The following is a 24,165-nucleotide window of genomic DNA, read 5'->3' on the forward strand; positions in this document are numbered from 1 at the left end:
AAAAGAACCTCCATAAATGTTCCTCTTTCTTTGCAGTGAGGGATACAAATCTTAACTTCAAGAATAAAACAGTCTTAACAAGAAGCTGAAAACTGGATCCAGCGTAGAATCGTCAGAGTCCAAAAGGTGGCAGGCCAAGCGACCCGAAGAAACACGTAGTTCACTTTTGTTCCATCACACAGCCTTCTGATGGGAAACTGGAATAAAGAAAAATAGCTACGTAATATTCAGTTTGAATAAACATATTGTACGTATGCATTTGTATATGGAATGAAACATGTCAATGTACTTCGCAATAAATAAAAGCAACATAAACATAATTGCAGACAGTTAGATGAACATTTGATTGCTCATAAGTCTTAGAAAAAACATATCTGGGTGAAAAATCTGAAGCTAACGAGTGGGATAATCCTCTCCTCCATGTCCTTACTAGAATATGCTAGAATTTTTTTTATTCTGTTTCAGGACCGGTGGCTTGGATTACGCTTGTTTAAAGCTGTTGTAAGACAACCGAGGCTACATTCAAAATTGGTTTGTAATAAAATGTTTTAAATGCAGAGTCGGATGACCAGTCTGCTGCCCTCATTATTTCCTGTAACTGAGAACCAAGAGAAAAAGATTTTGATGCCATAGCACCCCGTACAGAGTAGGCCCTAAAAACTGAAGTGTCTATTCCTGCTTCAGTCAGAATCCACCTCATCCATCTGGCTAATGTAGCTGAAGATACTGGGTGGAAAAGATGCTGTGTGGAAAGGTTTCTGAAGTGCAATTACCAGTTGACCCCCAGGAGATTGACTGAATTTCCGTGAACGGTCCTCATACTCCCTTAAACATTGTACCACACACAGTTTAGCATCATCTGGAAAACTAGGGTGGGTTACTTGCCTTGATAAAGTTTTTGTTCTTCTGGATATGGAAAATGTAACTCCAACTGGGGAGAAGACTCAACCAGAAATGACTAGAGCTCTCACGTCTGACACTCTTCTACATGATACTAGACACAATAAGATGGTCAGTTTAGCTGACAGCTGCTTCCTAGATAAGTTGCTGTTGCAAGGCCAGTGTTGTAAACATTTTAGGATGATATTCCCGTCCCACAGATGAGCATACTTCAGCTGAGGTGGGTTAGCCAAACAAATACCCCTCATCACTCTAGACACAAGAGGGCGTTCCCCTATTGGTTTTCTGTCTAAGAACACATGATCAACTGATATAGCTGATCTGTAATTATTGACTGAGCAGCAGCTTAGCCCGTCCGAAGCTATGTCTGTGAAGAAATTGACTACAGAAGCAATGGGGGCCCCAAGGGATCCAAACCCCGACGGATGCACCAACCCACCCATCTACGCCATGCCAAGGTGTAGCTTTATGGGTGGAGTTATGTTATGTTATGTTATAAAGGTTTATATAGCGCCTAACTGCCAACGGCCTCGTAGCGCTTAAAACAGCCATAACGGTGACATACTGTTTAAATTTATTCAAGGGATTTAGGTTTTAAATAGCCAAGTCTTCAGTTCCTTCCTAAACGACATCTCTTGAGGGTTTGCTCTCATCTTGAGAGGAAGGTTATTCCAAAGCAAAGCACCTTGATATGCTACCGATCTTCCTCCCCATCTGGCTTTCCTCGTGGTTGGAATTATAGCCAGGTTAGCTGAGGAGGATCTAAGTGGCCTTGCTGGAATATAGGCCTGAGCCAGAGTTTTCAGCATTTCAGGTCCCTTATCAAAAATGGATCTATGAAAGTGGCACAGGGTCTTGAACTGAATCCTTTCAGCTACCGGGAGCCAGTGTAGGGAAACAATTCCTGGCCGTATTGAATATTGTTTAGGAATATTCAATAACAGACGAGACGCTGCATTTTGTACTCTTTGCAATCTCTGAATTACATATTTCGGGGAGCCAATAAATAAAGCATTACCATAGTCAATCCGAGCACCAATCAGTGCCTGGACAACCACTCTTCTAGCTGGGAAAGGTAAAATAGTTAGAACCTTCCTCAGGGTCCTTAGCAGAGCAAAAGCAGTTCCTGCTATTCTATTCGCATGTTGGGCCATTGAGAGAAGGGGGTCCAGCCATACTCCTAAGCTTTTAATGAGGCCTTTAGGGGGGGGGAGGGTCGATACTCCTCTCAATAGGCTGGAGTTTAATGGAGGAATTTTATTTCCAAAAAACATAACCTCCGTTTTGTCATCGTTGAGCTTTAGTTTACTATCAGCCATCCAGCTTGCAACTGCTTTCATACATGGACCTATGGCTGAGCCCAAATCTGGGTGGGAATCAGAAAAGGAGACTATCAGCTGCGTATCATCTGCATATGAAACTAGGTTCAATCCGAAAGGCTCAACTATGCCTGCTAATGGCCTCATGTAGATGTTGAAAAGTAATGAACTTAAGGCCGAGCCCTGAGGAACACCACAACTACTGAAGGTGTTCTTAGAAATATACTCTCTATCGAGTACCTGAAAAGACCTCCCATATAAAAAGGAGCCAATCCAGTCTAACGCGGATCCGGCAATTCCACATCCTTGTACCCTTTCTATGAGGATTTTTAAGTCAACTGTATCAAAGGCCGCACTTAGGTCAAGGAGGATAATCGCGGTTTCCATACCTAAATCCATCCTCTTCCTTGCCTCTTCTGTTATGGCGATCAGAGCAGTTTCTGTACCATGTTTAGGTCTAAAACCCATCTGGGTAGGATGTATAAGATTCTTTTCTTCCAGGAATGTGGATAACTGACGTACATGTTTCTCCGCCAGTTTGGCAATTAGGGGCAGTAATGAGATTGGTCTATAGTTGCTCAGGATCTTGGGATCTAGGCTGGTTTTCTTCAAGAGTGGCTTGACAATGGCCTGTTTCCAGTGGTCAGGCACTATGCCGTCACTCAGAGAAATATTAATAAGATTCTTTATTATCGGCCCTACCACTGAGATTCCCAAGGATAGAATTTGGGGGGGGGAAGGGTCTAGTGGGGAGCCCGATTTTGTTGACCTCAATAGATTGGTAACTCTGTCCAAACTGATGGCAGTAAAGTTTGTGAAAAGGGTTACCTGCCCAACCTCTTGGCTTAATCTCTTCTGCCCTTTATTAGGGGACTTAGGAAAGGCTAGGTAAATATTCTGGATTTTATCCAGAAAAAAACTAGCCAGATCTTCTACATGTTGTTGGGGGGAATCCCTAGTTTCTGCTACCTCTCTTGGATGGATAAGATCTTTTAGGGCATTAAAGATCTCCTTGGGTGAGTTGGCCGCCGCTTCAATTTTTCCTGAGTAATAGGTCGCCTGAGTTTTTTTAATTTCCAGATGATAATCTCAAATTAAATTTTTATAATCCCTTTTCATGGATTCATCTTTGGTGCAGCGCCATCTCCGCTCTAGTTTCCTACACTCTCTTTTTTTCTCTAATAAGTCTGCATTGTACCATGGAGCCGACTTCTTACGCGGGGTGCTTTTAAACGAGGAGAGGGGTATAGTCTCCTCTAGGCTGTTCTCTATCCATTTATTAACAGAGAGCGAAAAATCTGTTATATTATTTGTATTTATACTTCCTGGTCTATTTTTCTCCAGAGCGGAGACAAAATCTGAGGATTTTAATCTGTGCCATTTCCTTCTGCGTGAGAGTGCCCCATATATGGGAACTTGTAGTGTGTAAGATGTAATTCCATTTCTACAAGGAAGTGATCCGACCATGCTAGCGGGGAGGATGATAAAAAATGTATATTTGGGTTATTAGAAAAAAACAAATCAAGTGTATGACCCTTAACATGGGTGGGGCCATGAATCAGTTGTTTTAAATCACATGCATTCATATCTGCTATCAGCATCTTAGAAGATGCATTGTCTGTGTTCTCCGCATGAAGGTTAAAGTCACCCAACACTAAAAAGTTGGATTTAGTGTGTATTACTTGTGAGGTGTATTCTGCTAGTGACATTATAAAATCTCCCATGGGACCAGGTGGACGATAGATCAGAACACCCGAAAGTGTGTAATGTGGGTTTACGCTGATGGTGAACGACATACTCTCACAGCCTTTGATTAGAGTAGGGGCGGAATTGATCTTACATGTGTCTCTAAGAATGACTGCAATGCCTCCCCCTCTACTAGGTCTGTCCACTCTACTGATCTTATAGCCTATAGGAAGGGCCATGACAACATCTGGTGCAGAGCTTTCATCTAGCCATGTTTCTGTTAGAAACAAGGCCAGGGGTTCAGTTTGTTCTATTAAAAGCTGAATGTCCATTGTATGCGCTCCTAGTGAACGACAATTAATTAAGCATATGGGAAATTTATCATAATTCTCCGCTTGTCGATGGTCTGTGGATCCTTTAGGTGACCATGCACAACTGGGACATCTAAATTTGACCTTATGTAGGTCTATGCTGTTGCAACACCGGGCAGGAGGTTTTTTGTTAAGGAGAAATAGTTCCTCTCTAGAGTAAGTGATAACTATCTGTTCAGTTAGAGCCTGGACATAATTTCTAGGCTTTTGGCTCGTTCTGGCGCGGACGGGCGCAGACGGGCTTGCCTTTGGCGCGCCGGCTGCGCGCCGCGCTCATAGTGTGGCTAAACTAGCCCTCCAGCCCTAAAAGCTAGAGTGCTAATCCCCCAAAATGGCGGCAATAAAAACGAAATAAGTTTCTATTAAAAGACGAGCGTCTAGCTCCTTCAAATACACGAAGTGCAAAGTGCAGTGTCAGTTCGATTACAAATTCCTCAATTCAGATTCAGATTTAACAGTTCACATAAATTTTAAAATTCATTTAAGCAGTATTCCGCCATTTTAACTGAGCGTGGGAGAGGCACAGGGGACCTCTGCCTACCTTCAGCTGTGCGCCGCGCTCATAGTGTGGCTAAAAATAGCCTTCCAGCACTAAAAGCTAGAGTGCTAACCCCCCAAAATGGCGGCAATAAAAACGAAATAAGTTTCTATTAAAAGACGAGCGTCTTGCTCCTTCAAATACACGAAGTGCAAAGTGCAGTGTCAGTTTGATTACAAATTCCTCAATTCAGATTCAGGTTTAACAGTTCACATAAATTTTAAAATTCATTTAAGCAGTATTTCGCCGTTTTAACTGAGCGTGGGAGAGGCACAGGGGACCTCTGCCTACCTTCAGCTGCGCGCCGCGCTCATAGTGTGGCTAAAAATAGCCCTCCAGCACTAAAAGCTAGAGTGCTAACCCCCCAAAATGGCGGCAATAAAAACAAAATAAGTTTCTATTAAAAGACGAGCGTCTCGCTCCTTCAAATACACGGAGTGCAGTGTCAGTTCGATTACAAATTCCTCAATTCAGATTCAGGTTTAACAGTTCACATACATTTTAAAATTCATTTAAGCAGTATTTCGCCGTTTTAACTGAGCGTGGGAGAGGCACAGGGGACCTGGAGTCTGACCAAGATGCTGAAATGAAGGAGACCGACTGTTCCGAAAGGTCCGGCAGATGCCAGCATTGCTGGCAATGCACCCAGCCATGAGGTGCAGTTTGTCCTGGGTCAGAAGAGGATGTGACTGACCTGCTGGGTCCAACAAGAGCCATGGAATTGAAGGACTCTGAACTGGAAAGTCCCTGGACATTTCCAGAAGAACTGGAAACCAAAGCTGAGCTCTCCAAAAAGGAGTGATCAGAGTCAATTCTGCCTTCTGAATGATGAATTGAGCTGCTACTCTGGGTATTATTATGAAGGAGGAAAAGCACATAGAACAGGGTCTGCCCACTGTAGAAGAAGGCATCTGTGGCTCTGGCCAAGTGATCCGGTCCCCAAGAGTAGAACTGATACAGTTGATGGGAGAGCCAAGACGCAAACAGGTCTATGTGACATTGTCCCCATCTCCCTTGAAGTGCTTCGAACACTTAAGGATGGAGTTTCCACTCGTTGGAATCTCTGAAGTATCTGGAGTTCCAATCTGCTATTGTATTGAGTTGACCTGGATGCTATTCCGCTGTCAGTGCAATCTGATTCTGAAGGCAATAGTGCCAAAACGCCTTTGATATCTCCACTAGAACACAAGATCTCGTCTTGCCTAACTTGCTGACGTAACAGACCTCTGATCTGTCCATGCGCATTGGATTGAGGGGCAAGAGTTTTTATGGCGAACTAGCCTGCTAACCGCTCCAAGGGACTCTTCGCGTGACCATCGACCTCCTGTGAAGACCATGTTGATTCTGGCTCGCCAACCCCATTTGCTGCCATCTGATTCCAGAATATCCGTCCGAGAGCCAAAAATGGCTCTGACGTTCCACGCTGCTATGTGATCGAGCCACCATTGGAGCTCGCAGCACGTCTCCTTGGTGAGAGATATGAGCTCCGTGTAAGAGAGGCCCTTAGGAAGTGATGAATTTTTAGACGCTGCAGTGCTCGGTAATGCAGGGGCGCTGGAAATATAGCCTGTATGGATGATGCTAGTAATCCCTCTAACCTGGCCAGGACTCTGAGGGATATTTTGTCTTTTTGGGGAGTGGACTTGATCTCCTTCCGAATTGATTGTAACTTCTGGCCGGAAGGGACAGGAGAGAAGAAAAAGAGTTGATCTGAAATCCCAGAAACTCCATCTGACGAGATGATGTCAGAGCAGTTCTTTACATTGATCAGGAGGCCCAGTTCCTGGAGCAACTGTATGCTCCAATCTAAATGTGGCATGAGAAGTTGGGCCATAAGCAACATGTTGTCTAAATAGAAGATCATTCGCACTCCCCTGGCACGGAGATTCTCTACTACTGGTTGCATAACCTTGGTGAAGCACCAGGGTACAGGCGAAAGACCGAATGGGAGTAATTTGAAGTGGAACCATTGACTGTCCCACTTGAATTGGAGATATTTCCTTTGGGGAGGAAAAATTTGAATTGTGAGATAGGCATCCTTCAGGTCTAATCGTACCATCCAGTCGCCTTCCGAAGAATGTCCCTCAGAAGATGGATCCCTTCCATCTTGAAGTGCCGGTATAGAATCTAGGAGTTGAACTCCCTCAGGTTGATAACTAGATGTGACCTCCACCTCTATTCCTTACTGTAAAGATATTGCTGCAGAAAACTGAAGGGTCTTGATGGCATGGAGCAATTACGTCTTTGAGCAACAGTTGTTGGACTTCTTGCTGAATAAAAGCTATATCTAGTTGGGAAAAATGGATAGGTGGCGGCAAGGATTTCTGTTGAGGATTCCCAAAAAATTCTAGATGGAAACCTGCCACTGTCTCCAGAACCCATCTGATGTTAGTGCCGACCAATTGTGCAGAAAAAGTTTGTTCCTACCCCCTTGTGTCACTAGTAAGGGAGAAATCAAGCTTACCTTGAGGGTTGGAGTCGGAATTGAAGTTTTTTCTGAAACTACCGCGGTTGGAGCGGGCACAGCCTGCTCATGCTCTGGCAGGGTAAAAGGTCTCTCAGGGAGACGAAAATCCTCTCCCTGAAGAGGTGTAGGATGGATGAGGGCTGTTTGAGATGGCATGGCCAGATAGACGCCCTCTATGTCTGCCGGTCCTGGCAAAAATGTTATGCTGGAACACCTTGTTGAGGGATGTCTGGGCCTTGTCCATTGCGGTAAATGTATGGACGAATTTGCCCAAGTCCTTCAAAAATTTACTGCTGAACAAAAGTCTATCGGCTAGGGGACCTGGCTTAGTGTTAGTGAGATCTGCCAACTTGGGATCTACTTGTAGCAGACTAGAACTTCTCCTCTCCATGGACATAGTGCAATTAGTGTTCCTCAATAAGTATAGTGCATGTTGAGCCCATCTGGTTAGCGTGTCAGGGTCTATCTGGGAGCCAGACTCTTTTGCAGTCACTGCCAGGTCTAGGATCTTGCATAAAGGACCATAAAGGTCCAGGACTTTGTTCTGGCAGAACTTCCAGGACCTGTCTATGTTCTTCTTAGGGTCTTTTGTGAAGGTTGCTAGATTTAGGTCTAGCTCAGGGGTCAAGGCCACCTTGTCAGGTATGTCAGGGTGAGGGCATTCGGACCAAAGGCGATTCCGGAAGTCGTCATCTAAGGCTTTCCTTAGTCGTGCATGGGCATAGTCTGTTACTGCTGGGAGGAGGGCCCAGTCTGAGGACCTGGCGTGTACAATTTTGTCCGGGTTAAAACTGTGGGAAGATGTAGGAGCTATGCCTTTATAGAAGGGGGGGGGTGCTGTTGCTCATCAGAGGAGTGCATGCGCCACATTTGAGGGTGAGTCGTCGTCCGAATCGGACTGGAGGGGTAATGAGAGGCGTCAGAGGCATCCTCTGGGGGGGGGGAGGGTAGGATAGAGCCAGGATGCTGGTGGATGGTTGCGTGAACGTTAGTGGTCGGAAGTTGCATGAGATTGGGACAGACACGCCATAGGGGCTGCATGGGGCCATTCAGGACCTGGCAGGGATCTTTCCTGACCAGTGGCAGTAAGGGGCAGAGGGGTGGACTGACCATAGGGAGGGACCTTCAAAGCATACCGCTTAAGCTGTTGGGCGATTGGTTGGAGAGCGACTGCTAGGGGTCTCTTTACGGATTGAGGCGTGCAGGCCATGAACAATGTCCTCAGCGAGGAGCAAATGCTCTTTCTTATTAAGGTAGGCAGCATCATCCTGGCTCTGCTGTTCGCTTATGGTGCGTAGTATGAACTGAGCAGTGGTGAAATGCTCACTTTGTAATCTATCGTTAGGGTGGGGGGGGAGACCCAAACTCTTGTGACTGTGCAATGGCTGTGAGGGGAACGCTCTGCTTGATTGAGAAATATCAGCAGGAGCCGAGTCAATTAGAGCCGAGTCTGGTGGCGTGAGCTCGCTGTCAGATTTCAAATCTGAAATGGAGGCCGCGGTGCGAAGAGCACGCGGACCACGAGCTAAAAAGAGGACTCCGTGGCGGCGGTATCATACAAGTCAAGCAATTACAATAAATGAAGAGAAAGAAAATTGTAGTACTTATCTCTTCCGAAGCAGGAAAGAAAAAGAGGAACAGTTATGGAGGTTCTCGAAGATATGTATTGGTGTGGACTGTGTTTTGGGGTGATACTTTGACTTCATGTTTAGGGGTACTGTAGTTTCCTCAAAAAGTTAATTTTATTGGCTGCCGTGGTTTGTGTAATAATAAACAGCAAAGAAGGAGAAGCATAATCCGATCCCCTGACATAGAATTACCAATCCAGAGTTCATGCTCCCAGGCTCTCTGGTGGTTTCCATGGATTGTTTTCATATTAATGTGACTGGTTGATCAGGCTTGTCCCTGTATGGGATATTTGTTATGATTTTTAAGCAGCTACTTGGCCCATTCTTTATATTCACACATAATAGGTAACACATATTAATGATTTTTTTAAATCTTAATTACAGACAGTGAGACTGTAGCTTCTGTCTACGGCCTGTCCCGGTTTTTGCTTCTGTAAATCTGGTGACATTAAGCTGAACGCTTCAGAGATTTGCTCACATGCACGTCCTCGTGCACCAAAGGCAGCAGAAGCTTAAACTTTTAGTAAAACTGCGCCAGGCTGCAGGAAAGAAGGAAGGGGGCTTCGGGGCGCTGAGATCAGCATGACCACGCCCCCAGCCTACCATGGGCACGCCCACTCTCCCGTCTGCGCATGCTCTGTGCCACGAGGCATTCCTCGGCGCCCAGAGCCAACGCGCCTGGTCCTTGAGCCCTTTCAGAGCTCCTGGCGCCCCCTCTGCCGTGTCGTCACTTCCGGTCAGCAGGCTTCCGCTTCCTCCGCGGCTCGGGTGTCATGCCGTGTGGGCGGGGCTCCAGCCTGGCCTGGGTGTTCCCCGGAGACACTTCCGGTGTCTGCGTTTCCTCCCAGCAGGGCCGGGGCAGTGACAGCCGCAGAGCTGGAGGAGCCGGGCGGGGCAGGTGAGCGCGCAGCGGAGGAGCCCGGCAGCGAATGGGCAGGTGGGGCGTCCGCTGGGGACCTGGGGCAGTGACTCTGCTGGGGGGTGGAGGGGGGCCAGGGGGGCCTCTGTGCTGGAGGGGCCGCGGTGAGCGCTCAGCAGAGGTGCCCGGCAGGAGTGAAGTAGTTCGTGGGTACGGGGCACTGACTGGGCGGGGAGGGAGTACTGCATATGGGGCAGTGATTGGTCTAGGAGTGAGTACTGGATATGGGACAGTGATTGGTCTAGGAGTGAGTACTGGATATGGGACAGTGATTGGTCTAGGAGTGAGTACTGGATATGGGACAGTGGTTGGGGTAGGAGTGAGTACTGGATATGGGACAGTGATTGGTCTAGGAGTGAGTACTGGATATGGGACAGTGACTGGGCTGGGAGGGAGTACTGTTTATGGGGCATTGACTGGGTTGAGGGAGTACAGGCTATGGGACAGTGACTGGGCTGGGAGGGAGTACTTTATATGCACAGTGATTGGACTAGGAGTGATTACTGGGTATGAGCCAGTGATTGGGTTGGGAGGGAGTACTAGATATGGACAGTGATTGGTCTAGGAGGGAGTACTGGATATGGGACACTGGTTGGGGTAGGAGGGAGTACTGGATATGGGACACTGGTTGGGGTAGGAGGGAGTACTGGATATGGGACACTGGTTGGGGTAGGAGGGAGTACTGGATATGGGACACTGGTTGGGGTAGGAGGGAGTACTGGATATGGGACACTGGTTGGGGTAGGAGGGAGTACTGGATATGGGACACTGGTTGGGGTAAGAGGGAGTACTGGATATGGGACACTGGCTGGGCTCGGAGGGAGTACTGGATAAATGGAACACTGACTGGGCCGGAGAAGCATAAGGGCAGGGATAGTGTTCAGATTGTGAAGTACTGTTAAGATGGGAGGACATAGGCAGTGCTTGAAATAGAAATATAGAAGTGTGGGTACTCCTTGCTCGAGAGTATCTATTTGTTGTTGAGAAGGATTTGTGCTCTCCTTTTAAAAGCATCAGAGCAGTTCTGCGGAGCGCTGGTATTATCCCTTCCAAATTAAAGAAGTGTAGGTACTGAATACCTGCTTGTACCCAGCGATTTTAAGCACCGGGTATAGGGGATTTGTGAGGCTGGCTGCCATTCAGTGCATTTGGATGCTAGAGTACAGTCAGCGCTGGTGTGTGCTGGAGTAGTGTCAGTGTAGGTGTGCGCTGGAGTACTGTCGGTCTAGGTGAGTGCTGTAGTACTGTCAGTGGTTTTGGTGCCAGTGTACTGGCAGTGCAAATGTGTGCTGGAGTACTGTCGGTGAGTTCTGGTGTACTGTCGGCGCTGGTGTGGGTGCTAGAGTACTGTCAGCGCTGGGGTGTTCTCAAGTACTGTCAGTGGTAGCATGTGCTGGAGTACTGTCCATGGTGGGCATTGATGGGAGCCAGCGTCGTGTCAGTGATGGTGTATGGTAGAGTACTGTCGTCGCTGGTGTGTGCTCGTGTATTGTTGCTGGTGTGAGCTGGAGTACTGTTAGTACTCCTGCTCACACCTGCACTGTCACTTAAGGCGTGTGCTGGAGTACTGTTAGCGGTGATGGGAGCCATAGTATTGCAGTGCTGGTATACGCAGTTGAACAGTCAGTGCTGGAGTACTGTCAGTCCTTGGTGTGCTGGAGTACTGCCAGTGGTAGCGTGTGCTGGAGTACTGCCGGTGCTTGTGTGCGCTGGAGTAGTCGCTGTTCTGTGCTGGGGTACTGTTGCTGATGTATGTTGGAGTACTGTCAGTGGTGGTAAGTGCTGGAGTACAGTCAGTTCTGGTTCGTGCTGGAGTACTGTTAGTGCAGTGGGTGCTGGAGTACCCACAGCTCTGTTGGGAGCCAGAGTACCTTCAGTGTTGGAGTACTGTTGCTGGTGTGTGCTGGAATACTGTCAGTGCAGACATGTGCTGGAGTATGGTCAGAGGTGATGGGAGCCAGAGTACTTCCAGTGCTGGAGTACTGTCGGTGCTGGTGTGTGCTGGAGTACTGTCGGTGCTGGTGTGTGCTGGAGTACTGTCGGTGCTGGTGTGTGCTGGAGTACTGTCGGTGCTGGTGTGTGCTGGAGTACTGTCGGTGGTAGCTTGTGCTGGAGTACTGTCGGTCCTGGTGTGTGCTGATGTACTGTTGCTGGTGTGTGCTGGAGAACGGTAAGTGTTGGAGTACTGTCAGTGTGTTGGGTGCTGGAGCGCCCTCAGCGCTGATGGGAGCCAGAGTACTTTCAGTGCTGGAGTACTGTCACTGGTGTGTGCTGGAGTGCTGTCACTTAAGGTGTGTGCTGGAGTTCTGTCAGCGGTGATGGGAGCCATAGTATTGCAGTGCTGGTATACGCAGTTGAACAGTCAGTGCTGGAGTACTGTCAGTGCTGGTGTGTTTTGGAGTACTGTCAGTCCTTGGTGTGCTGGAGTACTGCCCGTGGTAGCTTGTGCTGGAGTACTGCCGGTGCTTGGGTGCGCTGGAGTAGTCGCTGGTATGTGCTGGGGTACTGTCACTGGTGTGTGCTGGAGTACTCTCAGTGCAGGTGTGTGCCGGAGTACTGTCAGTGCAGACATGTGCTGGAGTATGGTCAGCGGTGATGAGTACCGGAGTACTGTCGGTGCTGGTGTGTGCCGGAGTACTGTCGGTGCTGGTGTGTGCCGGAGTACTGTCGGTGCTGGTGTGTGCCGGAGTACTGTCGGTGCTGGTGTGTGCCGGAGTGCGGTCGGTCCAGGTGTGTCCTGGAGTGCGGTCGGTCCAGGTGTGTCCTGGAGTGCGGTCGGTCCAGGTGTGTCCTGGAGTGCGGTCGGTCCAGGTGTGTCCTGGAGTGCGGTCGGTCCAGGTGTGTCCTGGAGTGCGGTCGGTCCAGGTGTGTCCTGGAGTGCGGTCGGTCCTGGTGTGTGCTGGACTACAGTCAGTGGTGGTGTGCTGGACTACAGTCAGTGGTGGTGTGCTAGACTACAGTCAGTGCTGGTTTGTGCTGGAGTACTGAGGCTGGTGACCTGGAGTACTGTCAGTGCAGGTGTGTGTTGGAGTACTGTCAATGGTGGTGTGTGCTGGAGTACGGTCAGTGCTGGTTCTAGCTGGATTCCTGTAATTTGGGTGGGTACTGGAACACCCTCAGCGCTGATGGGAGGCAGAGTACCTTCAGTACTGGAGTACTTTTGCTGGTGTGTGCTGGATAACTGTCAGTGCTGGTGTGTGCCGGATAACTGTCGGTGCTGGTGTGTGCCGGAGTACTGTCGGTGCTAGTGTGTGCGCCGGAGTACTGTCTGTGCTAGTGTGTGTGCCGGAGTACTGTCTGTGCTGGTGTGTGCCGGAGTACTGTCTGTGCTGGTGTGTGCCGGAGTACTGTCTGTGCTGGTGTGTGCCGGAGTACTGTCTGTGCTGGTGTGTGCCGGAGTACTGTCTGTGCTGGTGTGTGCCGGAGTACTGTTGCTGGTGTGTGCTGGAGTACTGTCAGTGCTGGTGTGCTGGAGTACCCTCAGCATTGATGGGAGCCAGAGTACCTTCAGTGCTGTAGTACTGTGGCTGGTGACCTGGAGTACTGTCAGTGGTGGTGTGTGTTGGAGTACTGTCAGTGGTGGTGTGTGCTGGAGTACGGTCAGTGCTTGTTCTAGCTGGATTACCCTCAGCGCTGATGGGAGGCAGAGTACCTTCAGTACTGGAGTACTGTTGCTGGTGTGTTCCGGAGTACTGTCACTGGTGTGTTCCGGAGTACTGTCACTGGTGGTGTGTTGGACTACAGTCAGTGCTGGTTTGTGCTGGAGTACTCTGTGTGGTGGGTGCTAGAGTACCCTCAGCATTGATGGGAGCCAGAGTACCTTCAGTGATGTACTGTGGCTGGTGACCTTTCAGTGCAGGTGTGTGTTGGAGTACGGTCAGTGCTGGTTCTAGCTGGATAACTGTCATTTGGATGGGTACTGGAGTACCCTCAGCGCTGATGGGAGAGGAGTACCTTCAGTACTGGAGTACTGTCACTGGTGTGTGCTGGAGAACTGTCAGTGCAGGTGTGCGCCGGAGTACTGTCAATGCATACATGTGCTGGAGTACCGTTTAGCGCTGATGGGAGCCAGAGTACTGCCAGTGCTGGAGTACTCTCTCTGCTGGAGGGGTCGATGGGTATTGTCTGAGATGAGAGGAGCTCGTATACTAGAGTTCTTGTCCTGTAATGCCTTCTGGTGTCGCTGCCAAGGCTTGTTTGTGTAGACCCTTCCTGTCACTATCTCGTATGTTACTTCTGCCTCAGGGATGCTCTTCATTGCACTGAGTTTATAAAGTGTGGGTAACTCGTGCTCTGGCCTGTCCCACGTCTTCATTACTCTGAACCCTAGACTGACCGCTTCTGTTCCACCTTCATCTTTCAACTCTGAGTTTTCATAGGTCAGGGTTAAAAGCTTCTGTTCATCACTCAGGTTTATGAATTTCTGTGAATTATCTTTTTTTTTGGGGGGGGGACAAAATCCCCATATTCGTGTCTCGGTGCCTTTTTCATGTCCTTGCTTTGTGTACTGCGCCTGACTCCTCCTGTATCCAGGCCTTCTTATGTTCCCCTGTCTCTTACCCGTGATCACCTGCCTCACCCTTGTGGTGATGGTACCTTTGTGCTTGTGTGGTGGTTCAGTACCCATTAGGCATCCCTCCGTCACCTGCCCCATTTGATCTTTTGTTGCCTCATTATTTGATGCCCCTAGTGTTGTCTTTAAAGCACCCCTGGCCAGCTCCATCCTCTGGATGGTGGACAGCTCTTGGCCCCAGTGCACCCCATGTTCAGATGAGCCCTCGGGGGTCTGCAGCACCGTGAGAGACCTGTCGTGGTACCCCAATGGGCACATTCACCAACCCGCCACTGCCTGTCTTCAGTAACACACCAGGTTTAGTAATAAAACTCTCAGCTGGGCTGTGACAGCAGCAAGCTCGGTGACCGGCAGAGTAGTGCATGGAGCCTGCTCACCTGTTAGGGAGACCAGATCGATCTTTAAAGCAACAACAACAAAATGCGTGACATTTCACAAAAATAGAAGGGTCAAAAATGTACTTTATCCCGGGGGCACCGAATGACAGCGCTCACTCACATGATAACACAGGCAAGGAGGTGCAAGGAAATAAAATGCACATTTTCAAGCCCAGTGTTTCACCTGCTCAGTAACCTGCCTTCTGATAACAGATGCTGAGCGGTGCTGCGTTGGCACACATCAAAGCAGCCACCGACTCTTTTGAGTTGACCTTCTCTGAAAACCGGGACAAACCAAATTAACTGAGATATGCTCGGACAGCTGGTGAAAAACCGGGGCGCCTGTCACCATATACCCTGTGAAAGAATATTAGCTGATCCTGTGGGTGGTTCTGTTCAGATATCCCCGAAGCCCCCCTAGGTTGCAGGATGTTTTTTCAGTGAATGTGGGGGGGGTGGTTGGAATAGGTCAGGGGAGGGCTTGGGGCCGGTGGTGAGGGCTGGAGTGGGTGTACTCAGGGCCACAGGAAGGGCTAAATTACGCGCAGTGTTAAATTACGCAGCAGGAAAAGGCAAATTATGCGGCACATTTTGCGATTTTGAAACTAAATACTGTTAGGGCATTAGTTGTACTTCGTTAGTACCAGTTTAATATTTAAATATAGCAATGAACTATAGAAAGGTGACCAGCCAACCTTTGCAACGGACCTTCCACTGGTGGTAACACGAGTCACTACGTTTTTAGTAATGTTTGAGCTAGAAATATTTTTGTTGTTGTTAAATTCTGCAGATTATGCGGCAAGTGATGGTTTAGGTGGCAAATCTACAATTGTGCGAAAATCGCCGCGGCCACATGATCCCAGTGGCCCTGCGCATAGTGTGTATGGCTTGGGAGCTGATCGTACGGAGTTGGGAGACTAGGGCAAGAGAGGGGAAGGCCTACAGCATCAGGATGTAAGGGAGAGATTGCAGGGAGTAGGGTAGGGGCCAAGAGATACTTTCTGAATGGTTCACAAAGTCGGTGTCGCCAGGGCGAAGGCACAACTATGCGCCAGGACAGAGTGGGAGGACAGGTTTAAACCCTGTGGCGCAAGAGCTGAGGGAAAGTATGTGTAGTCATTTCATGACACCAAGCAGAGGAAAAGGGAGGGCCCCGAGGCTCTGGCGCAAGAGCGGAGGGGTCTTGAAGCCTGTTCAATGGGAACAACCATAAACGCAGTGTTCGGGCCCGCGCTGGGGGGGCAGGGGAGGCACGAGGTCTGTATCACTAGAATGAAGGGGAGAGATGGTTGGAGTCCCTGCTTAGAGGGCAGGGGTGGTATGAGCCCTGTATCACCAGAGTGAAGGGATGTGATGTATAGAGACCCCGCTGAGAGGGCAGAGGTGGTATGAGCCCCGTATCACCAGAGTGAAGGGATGTGATGTATAGAGTCCCTGCTGAGAGGGCAGAGGTGGTATGAGCCCTGTGTCACCAGAGTGAAGGGAGGAGATGTATAGAGACCCCGCTGAGAGGGCAGAGGTGGTATGAGCCCAGTGTCACCAGAGTGAAGGAAGGAGATGGTTGGAGTCCCTGCTTAGAGGGCAGGGGTGGTATGAGCCCTGTATCACCAGAGTGAAGGGATGTGATGTATAGAGACCCCGCTGAGAGGGCAGAGGTGGTATGAGCCCCGTATCACCAGAGTGAAGGGATGTGATGTATAGAGACCCCGCTGAGAGGGCAGAGGTGGTATGAGCCCCGTATCACCAGAGTGAAGGGATGTGATGTATAGAGTCCCTGCTGAGAGGGCAGAGGTGGTATGAGCCCTGTGTCACCAGAGTGAAGGGAGGAGATGTATAGAGACCCCGCTGAGAGGGCAGAGGTGGTATGAGCCCAGTGTCACCAGAGTGAAGGAAGGAGATGGTTGGAGTCCCTGCTGAGAGGGCAGAGGTGGTATGAGCCCTGTATCACCAGAGTGAAGGGATGTGATGTATAGATTCCCCGCTGAGAGGGCAGAGGTAATATGAGACCTGTGTCACCAGAGTGAAGGGAGGAGATGTATAGAGTCTCTGCTGAGAGGGCAGAGGTGGTATGAACCCTGTGTCACGAGAGTGAAGGGAGGAGATGGTTGGAGTCCCTGCTGAGAGGGCAGAGGTGGTATGAGCCCCGTATCACCAGAGTGAAGGGATGTGATGTATAGAGTCCCTGCTGAGAGGGCAGAGGTGGTATGAGCCCCGTATCACCAGAGTGAAGGGATGTGATGTATAGACTCCCTGCTGAGAGGGCAGAGGTGGTATGAGCCCTGTGTCAGCAGAGTGAAGGGATGTGATGTATAGAGTCCCTGCTGAGAGGGCAGATGTGGTATGAGCCCTGTGTCACCAGAGTGAAGGGAGGAGATGGTTGGAGCCCCTGCTGAGAGGGCAGAGGTGTATGAGCCCTGTGTCACCAGAGTGAAGGGAAGAGATGGTTGGAGTTCCTGCTGAGAGGGCAGAGGTGGAATGAGCCCTGTGTCACCAGAGTGAAGGGATGTGATGTATAGAGTCCATGCTGAGAGGGCAGAGGTGGTATGAGCCCTGTGTCACCAGAGTAAAGGGAGGAGATGTATAGAATCTCTGCTGAGAGGGCAGAAGTGGTATTAACCCTGTATCACCAGAGTGAAGGGAGGAGATGGTTGGAGTCCCTGCTGAGAGGGCAGAGGTGGTATGAGCCCTGTATCACCAGAGTGAAGGGATGTGATGTATAGAGTCCCTGCTGAGAGGGCAGAGGTGGTATGAGCCCTGTGTCACCAGAGTAAAGGGAGGAGATGTATAGAGTCTCTGCTGAGAGGGCAGAGGTGGTATGAGCCCTGTATCACCAGAGTGAAGGGAGGAGATGGTTGGAGCCCCTGCTGAGAGGGCAGAGGTGGTATGAGCCCCGTATCACCAGAGTGAAGGGATGTGATGTATAGAGTCCCTGCTGAGAGGGCAGAGGTGGTATGAGCCCTGTATCACCAGAGTGAAGGGAGGAGATGGTTGGAGTCCCTGCTGAGAGGGCAGAGGTGGTATGAGCCCTGTATCACCAGAGTGAAGGGAGGAGATGTATAGAGTCCCTGCTGAGAGGGCAGATGTGGTATGAGCCCTGTGTCACCAGAGTGAAGGGAGGAGATGGTTGGAGCCCCTGCCGAGAGGGCAGAGGTGTATGAGCCCTGTGTCACCAGAGTGAAGGGAAGAGATGTATAGAGTCCCTGCTGAGAGGGCAGAGATGTAGTATGAGCCCTGTATCACCAGAGTGAAGGGAGGAGATGGTTGGAGTCCCTGCTGAGAGGGCAGAGGTGGTATGAGCCCTGTATCACCAGAGTGAAGGGAGGAGATGGTTGGAGCCCCTGCTGAGAGGGCAGAGATGTAGTATGAGCCCTGTGTCCCTAGTTGAGAGGCTAGATGCAGTATGAACCCGTCATTACACTGAAGGGTGAGAGAAGGGGGTGGAATGAAATGTTAAATCCTGCGACCGAAAGTAAAGGGGATGGATGGCGTCTGTGCCGAGAGGAGAGGTGGCCTGAGGTCAGGTGCGGGGCCTATGAGAGGGAGGCTGTGGTATGTGGGGAGGGAGCAAGGAGGGTTAGATAACCTGTGTTGTGTGAGAGAGGGCTTGCAGTCTTCGCTGAGGGGCAGGGGGGGTAAGGGTGTGATGGAGGGGGCAGGAGCCCCTGCAAGGCAGTGGGGTTCACCCACATGTGCGGGAGTGGACGGGCAGTAGGTTCTGCCCGAGGGCAGTGTGCCCCTGGAGGGGGCTGCCATGCTGGCAGTGACCTGCTCTGCCCAGTTTCTGTCCCTGACCCAGCAGGGCAGCAGCCTTTGGACTGTGACACGACGTGTCCCTGTGGGGTCAAAGTGCCACCGCACAGATGAGGCAGTGCCCCGAGGCTTTTTATCTTAAAACGGAGAGCTTTCGAAACTCTGTGGAGTAGGTGAAAACGCCCTCTTTTCGTTCACTAAACCACAAGTGCTTTGTAGGTCGAGCGACCAAGTGCTCTGACGTGTTGTAATCTATCTGCGGGGTTTTAATCACGCCCATAACTATCACTCATTCATGGGCTTGCCTATCAAAAATCCTTTGTTATCATTGGTAAATGCTTTACGTTTGTCCCTCCTTGGGGCAGTTTTGTTACCGCCTTGGACACCGTCCCTGTTACATGGATAATTGCACTTTCGCCGATACGTGTGACCGGAGCTAACTTTTTTCCTTTTGTGTCCCTCCTTCCAGCTCATGGCGGCCGTGGCACTTTGAATCGGCTCGCTTAGTTCAACTGTTTTACTTTTCAATTTATGTGGCAAGAAAAGTGTTAAAATGTGCAGCTTCTGTTGTGGAATTCCAGCTACGGAGCTCTCTCCTTCCCCCACTGGGCTGTGTGAGAGGTGTGACACAACGGGCTGGCATTAATCCGGCCCAGGAGGCAGTGGTTGGACAGGTGCTGCTGGCCTGTTTCCGGTGTGGCGCATGAGGCTGGCAATACTCCAGCCTGAGAGGCAGCGGTAGAACAGGTGCTGCTGGCCTGTGTGTCAGGTGTGGCACAAGGGGCTGGCAGTACTCCAGCCTGAGAAGGAGCGGTAGAACAGGTGATGCTGGCCTGTGTGTGAGGTGTGACACAGGGGGCTGGCAGTTCTCCAGCCTGAGAGGCAGCGGTAGGACAGGCGGTGCTGGCCTGTGCCTGGGGGGACATAAGGGGCTGGCAGTACTCCAGCCTGAGAGGCAGCAGTAGAACAGGTGATGCTGGCCTGTGTGTGGTGTGTGACACAAGGGGCTGGCAGTACTCCAGCCTGAGAGGCAGCGGTAGGACAGGTGATGCTGGCCTGTGTGTGAGGTGTGACAAGGGGCTGGCAGTACTCCAGCCTGAGAGGCAACGGTAGGACAGGCGGTGCTGACCCTTGTGTGAGGTGTGGCACAAGGGGCTGGCAGTACTCCAGCCTGAGAGGCAGCAGTAGGACAGGTGATGCCGGCCTGTGTGTGAGGTGTGGCACAGGGGGCTGGCACTACTCCAGCCTGAGAGGCAGCGGTAGGACAGGTGGTGCTGGCCTGTGTGTGAGGTATGGCACAGGGGGCTGGCAGTACCCCAGCCTGAGAGGCAGCAGTAGGACAGGTGCTGCTGGCCTGTGTGTCAGGTGTGGCACAAGGGGCTGGCAGTAGTCCAGCCTGAGAAGGAGCGGTAGAACAGGTGATGCTGGCCTGTGTGTGAGGTGTGGCACAGGGGGCTGGCAGTACTCCAGCCTGAGAGGCAGCGGTAGGACATGTGGTGCTGGCCTGTGTGTGAGGTGTGACACGGGGCTGGCAGTACCCCAGCCTGAGAGGCAGCGGTAGGACAGGTGGTGCTGGCCTGTGTGTGAGGTGTGACACGGGGCTGGCAGTACCCCAGCCTGAGAGGCAGCGGTAGGACAGGTGGTGCTGGCCTAGGTGTGACACAAGGGCTGGCAGTACTCCAGCCTGAGAGGCAACGGTAGGACAGGCGGTGCTGACCCTTGTGTGAGGTGTGGCACTGGGGGCTGGCATTACTCTAGCCTGAGAAGCACCGGTAGGACAGGTGGTGCTGGCCTGTGTGTGAGGTGTGGCACAGGGGGCTGGCAGTACTCCAGCCTGAGAGGCAGCGGTAGGACAGGTGGTGCTGTCCTGTGTGTGTGGTGTGACACTGGGGGGCTGGCATTACTCTAGCCTGAGAGGCAGCGGTAGGACAGGTGGTGCTGTCCTGTGTGTGTGGTGTGACACTGGGGTGCTGGCATTACTCTAGCCTGAGAGGCAGCAGTAGGGCAGGTGGGGCTGGCCTGTTGTGAGGTGTGGCACAGGAGGCTGGCAATACTCCAGCCTGAGAGGCAGCAGTAGGGCAGGTGGTGCTGACCTGTGTGTGAGGTGTGGCACAGGAGGCTGGCAATACTCCAGCCTCAGAGGCAGCAGTAGGACAGGTGGTGCTAGCCTGTGTGTCAGGTGTGGCACAGTGGGCTGGCTTTACTCTAGCCTGAGAAGCAACGATAGAACAGGCGGTGCTGGCCTGTGTGCGAGGTGTGACGCAAGGGGCTGGCAGTACTCCAGCCTGAGAGGCAGCGGTAGGACAGGTGGGTCTGGCCTGTGTGTGAGGTGTGGCACAGGGGGCTGGCAGTACTCTAGCCTGAGAGGCAGCGGTAGGACAGATGGTGCTGGCCTGTGTGTGAGGTGTGACACAGGGGGCTGGCAGTACTCCAGCCTGAGAGGCAGCGGTAGGACAGGTGGTGCTGGCCTGTGTGTGAGGTGTGACACAGGGGGCTGACAGTACTCCAGCCTGAGAGGCAGCAGTAGGACAGGTGGTGCTGGCCTGTGTGTGAGGTGTGGCACAGGGGGCTGGCAGTACTCTAGCCTGAGAGGCAGCGGTTAGACAGATGGTGCTGGCCTGTGTGTGAGGTGTGGCACAGGGGGCTGGCAGTACTCTAGCCTGAGAGGCAGCGGTTAGACAGATGGTGCTGGCCTGTGTGTGAGGTGTGACACGGGGCTGGCAGTACTCCAGCCTGAGAGGCAGCGGTAGGACAGGTGATGCTGGCCTGTGTGTGAGGTGTGGCACAGGGGGCTGGCAGTACTCCAGCCTGAGAGGCAGCGGTAGGACAGGTGGTGCTGGCCTGTGTCTGAGGTGTAAAGCAATAAGGAACAAAGATCCCTAAGCGTACAGATAACTTAGTAATGCCGTAAGTTCACATATACAATTCATTTTCTTCTTCTCCTTCCTCTCTTTACTTTTCTTTCCTTAATTTTGCAGGACGCACTGTGTATTCATTGATTTATTGTTTATAAATTATGTAGCCAGGCAAATATGTTATTGTCCTGGTGAGGATCCCATATGCTTAGGGGATCGAAACGTCGTCATCTAGGAGGGTGGGGCCTGCACTAATTTATAAAATTGCTCTTTTGGGTGCAGTAGTGGTTATTTTGTTTTTATTTTTTAGTTCCTTTTGATTCTGTGTAATCCTTGATGTCACAATCTTATTCTTTTGCCTGTTTATTTGTGTAATACCTGCTTAGGGGCTCCCGTTAGGGGTACATACCCCTAAAAAACTGATTTTAACTTTTTCGTCCAAATACATTAGTAATTGTTTTGAATATTCCCTGTGCATTATTATTGTGCACTTAGGGCATTACTCGGTTACATGCATTTTCCTTATAGCTTTACGACTATCCTCTGCCCCTAGGTATCCTTGGGTTGGCTTTTCAGTTTGAAACACTGTGTGTGAGGTGTGGCCCTGACAGCTGGCAGAATTGTGCCCTCCGAGGCAGTGGTAGGGCAGGTGGTGCAGCTGCACATAAGCTACTCAGGGCCTAAACATCACCAAATGTGTTTTAGAGCGGTAGTAGTGGTGGTCGGCCAGGCCCCTGGACTGCCTAAAGTAGATTTACTTCAGGTATAGCCTTTGGTAGGATAATACTGGCTTCTAGATGAGCAAGTCACGTGCAGCACTCTCATGACTTAAACATTGTGCTGTTTCTTCCCTTTTAAAGTCACACTCTAAGCATATGTTCTTTTTATAATTTTGCACAGATGCCGAGTTTGTGAGGTTTTTTAAAGTACTCAATAGAGAGAGGCAATAGATGAAAATTATTAAAGAATACATTTCTAGATGGTGAGGTCGAGGGTGGGAAGGAATCCCTCCTTACCATGACACTAAGTTCTTGGGCTTCACCTGGAATACTGATATCATGAACCTGTCAGTGGAGGTGGCTGCATATGACATTAAGCATTGTTTCCTTAAGTTGTGCATGTTGGATCTGTGAAGTGGTGGACGGCAGATCCATACTGCTTGATAAGACACCTTGAATGAATAATTAGAATACGTCCCTTTCCGAGTGCTTTCTGCTGGGTGTTACAGACAAAAGCTTTAAACTGCAGCCATCGCACTGAGCCCGAGTTTCACCGACTTACCTCTGCAGGACCCTCACAGAAATGAGTCAGTCATTGAAACCCAGAACACCAGGAGATATTCTGATCTTGCATGGCGTGAATTTGCCTCCAAGAATGTAACATATTTACCACTTTCTCGGATCCAGACTTCCACTTTGTGCTTTTCCTATGAAGTTGTTTTTTGAGCTTGATCTAAGCAGCTTCATAAAGTATAATCTAAGAGGGTGTTTAAGGCTGTGAGGGATCAAAAGTATTGACTAATCGGCTCTGTAGAAAAGGTGTTCTGTTGTTACTTGAAAAGCAAGGTGAGCTCCAGCCCTGAGCCACTTGGTGAAATATGAGGCATGATGCCTTGTCACAGAACAGTGCTATGTTCAAAATGTCACAGTGGTAAGTTACCAAATTCATACAGCACTGTAGGTTTGTATGTTGGTAAGTTCCACAAAATCTGCTGCATTCTCCATGCTGGGGTCTTGCTGGCAAGACCCTTTCTATCCTTTGTGCAAGCTTCCTTGTGCTGCCCTTCCGCAGTCCCTTTGTAGTCACTTGTGTTCTCTTGTGGTAGCCCACCTCCACGGCCTACGGCAGTGTTCTCTCAGGGTTGCCCATCTCCACAGTCTACTATAGTGTGTTCTCTCTTGGTAGCCCACCTCTGCGGCCTACGACAGTGTTCTCTCAGGGTTGCCCATTTCCACAGTTAACTATAGTGTGTTCTCTCGTGGTAGCCCACCTCCGCGGCCTACGATAGTGTTCTCTCAGGGTTGCCCATTTCCGCAGTTTACTATAGTGGGTTCTCTCGTGGTAGCCCACCTCCGCGGCCTACGACAGTGTTCTCTCAGGGTTGCCCATTTCCGCAGTTTACTATAGTGGGTTCTCTCGTGGTAGCCCACCTCCGCGGCCTATGACAGTGTTCTCTCAGGGTTGTCCATTTCTGCAGTCTACTATAGTGTGTTCTCTCGTGGTAGCCCACCTCCACAGCCTACGACAATGGACTATTTTTAACAAATGCCACTGAAACGTAACACTGCAAGTAGGTTGATGCTATGTTCGGAACAAAATGACATTGTATTGGGGACACCTGAAAGTGATAGTTTTCATCCCTGTATATAATAAAGCAGTTTGTCTTAGTCATCATTAATCATTAATACATTTTTTCAAAGTTCTGTAGTGGCTGCAGTCCATAGACTTAGTAAGTTAGCACTTACAAAAGTGTGTCCAGTGAAAGGACATCTTCAGGCCCAGAAAGTACTATCTGTCCACACCTTAATATCTTCCTGGAGGTCATCTTTAGACTTGTTATAAATAATTGATTACTAGTGTGTTTCAATCAATCTATCATTTATAAAGCGTGGCAAATTATTCCAGGGGGGCTCGAGGCGCTAGAGCTGTATGTTACTGTGTGGCAGTACGATCATTTGAACATCCAGATCTTTAGTTCTCTTCTGAATTGCTGGAGTGACAGTGCGACCCTGATGTGCAGGGGGAGGTTGTTTCTAGCCTTGGCTGCCAGTTATGGGGAGGA

The 24,165-nt window shown here is 50.2% G+C and overlaps 2 protein-coding genes across 5 annotated transcripts in view; both read left to right on the forward strand.

Annotated features, from left to right (window-relative positions):
* Positions 1-24,165, forward strand: part of DYNLT2B (dynein light chain Tctex-type 2B) — an 88,703-nt gene that overhangs the window by 42,849 nt on the left and 21,689 nt on the right. Inside the window, exon 6 of one of the 2 annotated variants that reach the window (XM_069212816.1) lies at positions 37-557. The exons of the other annotated variant lie outside the window; for it this stretch is intronic. The gene's annotated coding sequence lies outside the window, so the exon portion shown is untranslated. Of the gene's footprint in view, positions 1-36; positions 558-24,165 lie in introns of those variants that run through there. 2 annotated transcript variants of the gene reach the window in all.
* Positions 9,757-24,165, forward strand: part of PCYT1A (phosphate cytidylyltransferase 1A, choline) — a 132,050-nt gene continuing 117,641 nt past the window's right edge. For all 3 annotated transcript variants that reach the window (XM_069212813.1, XM_069212812.1, XM_069212814.1), the window contains exon 1: positions 9,757-9,807. The gene's annotated coding sequence lies outside the window, so the exon portion shown is untranslated. The remainder of the gene's footprint in view (positions 9,808-24,165) is intronic.

This window comes from Pleurodeles waltl, chromosome 11, assembly GCF_031143425.1.
Source record: "Pleurodeles waltl isolate 20211129_DDA chromosome 11, aPleWal1.hap1.20221129, whole genome shotgun sequence".
NCBI classification, from domain to species: domain Eukaryota; kingdom Metazoa; phylum Chordata; class Amphibia; order Caudata; family Salamandridae; genus Pleurodeles; species Pleurodeles waltl.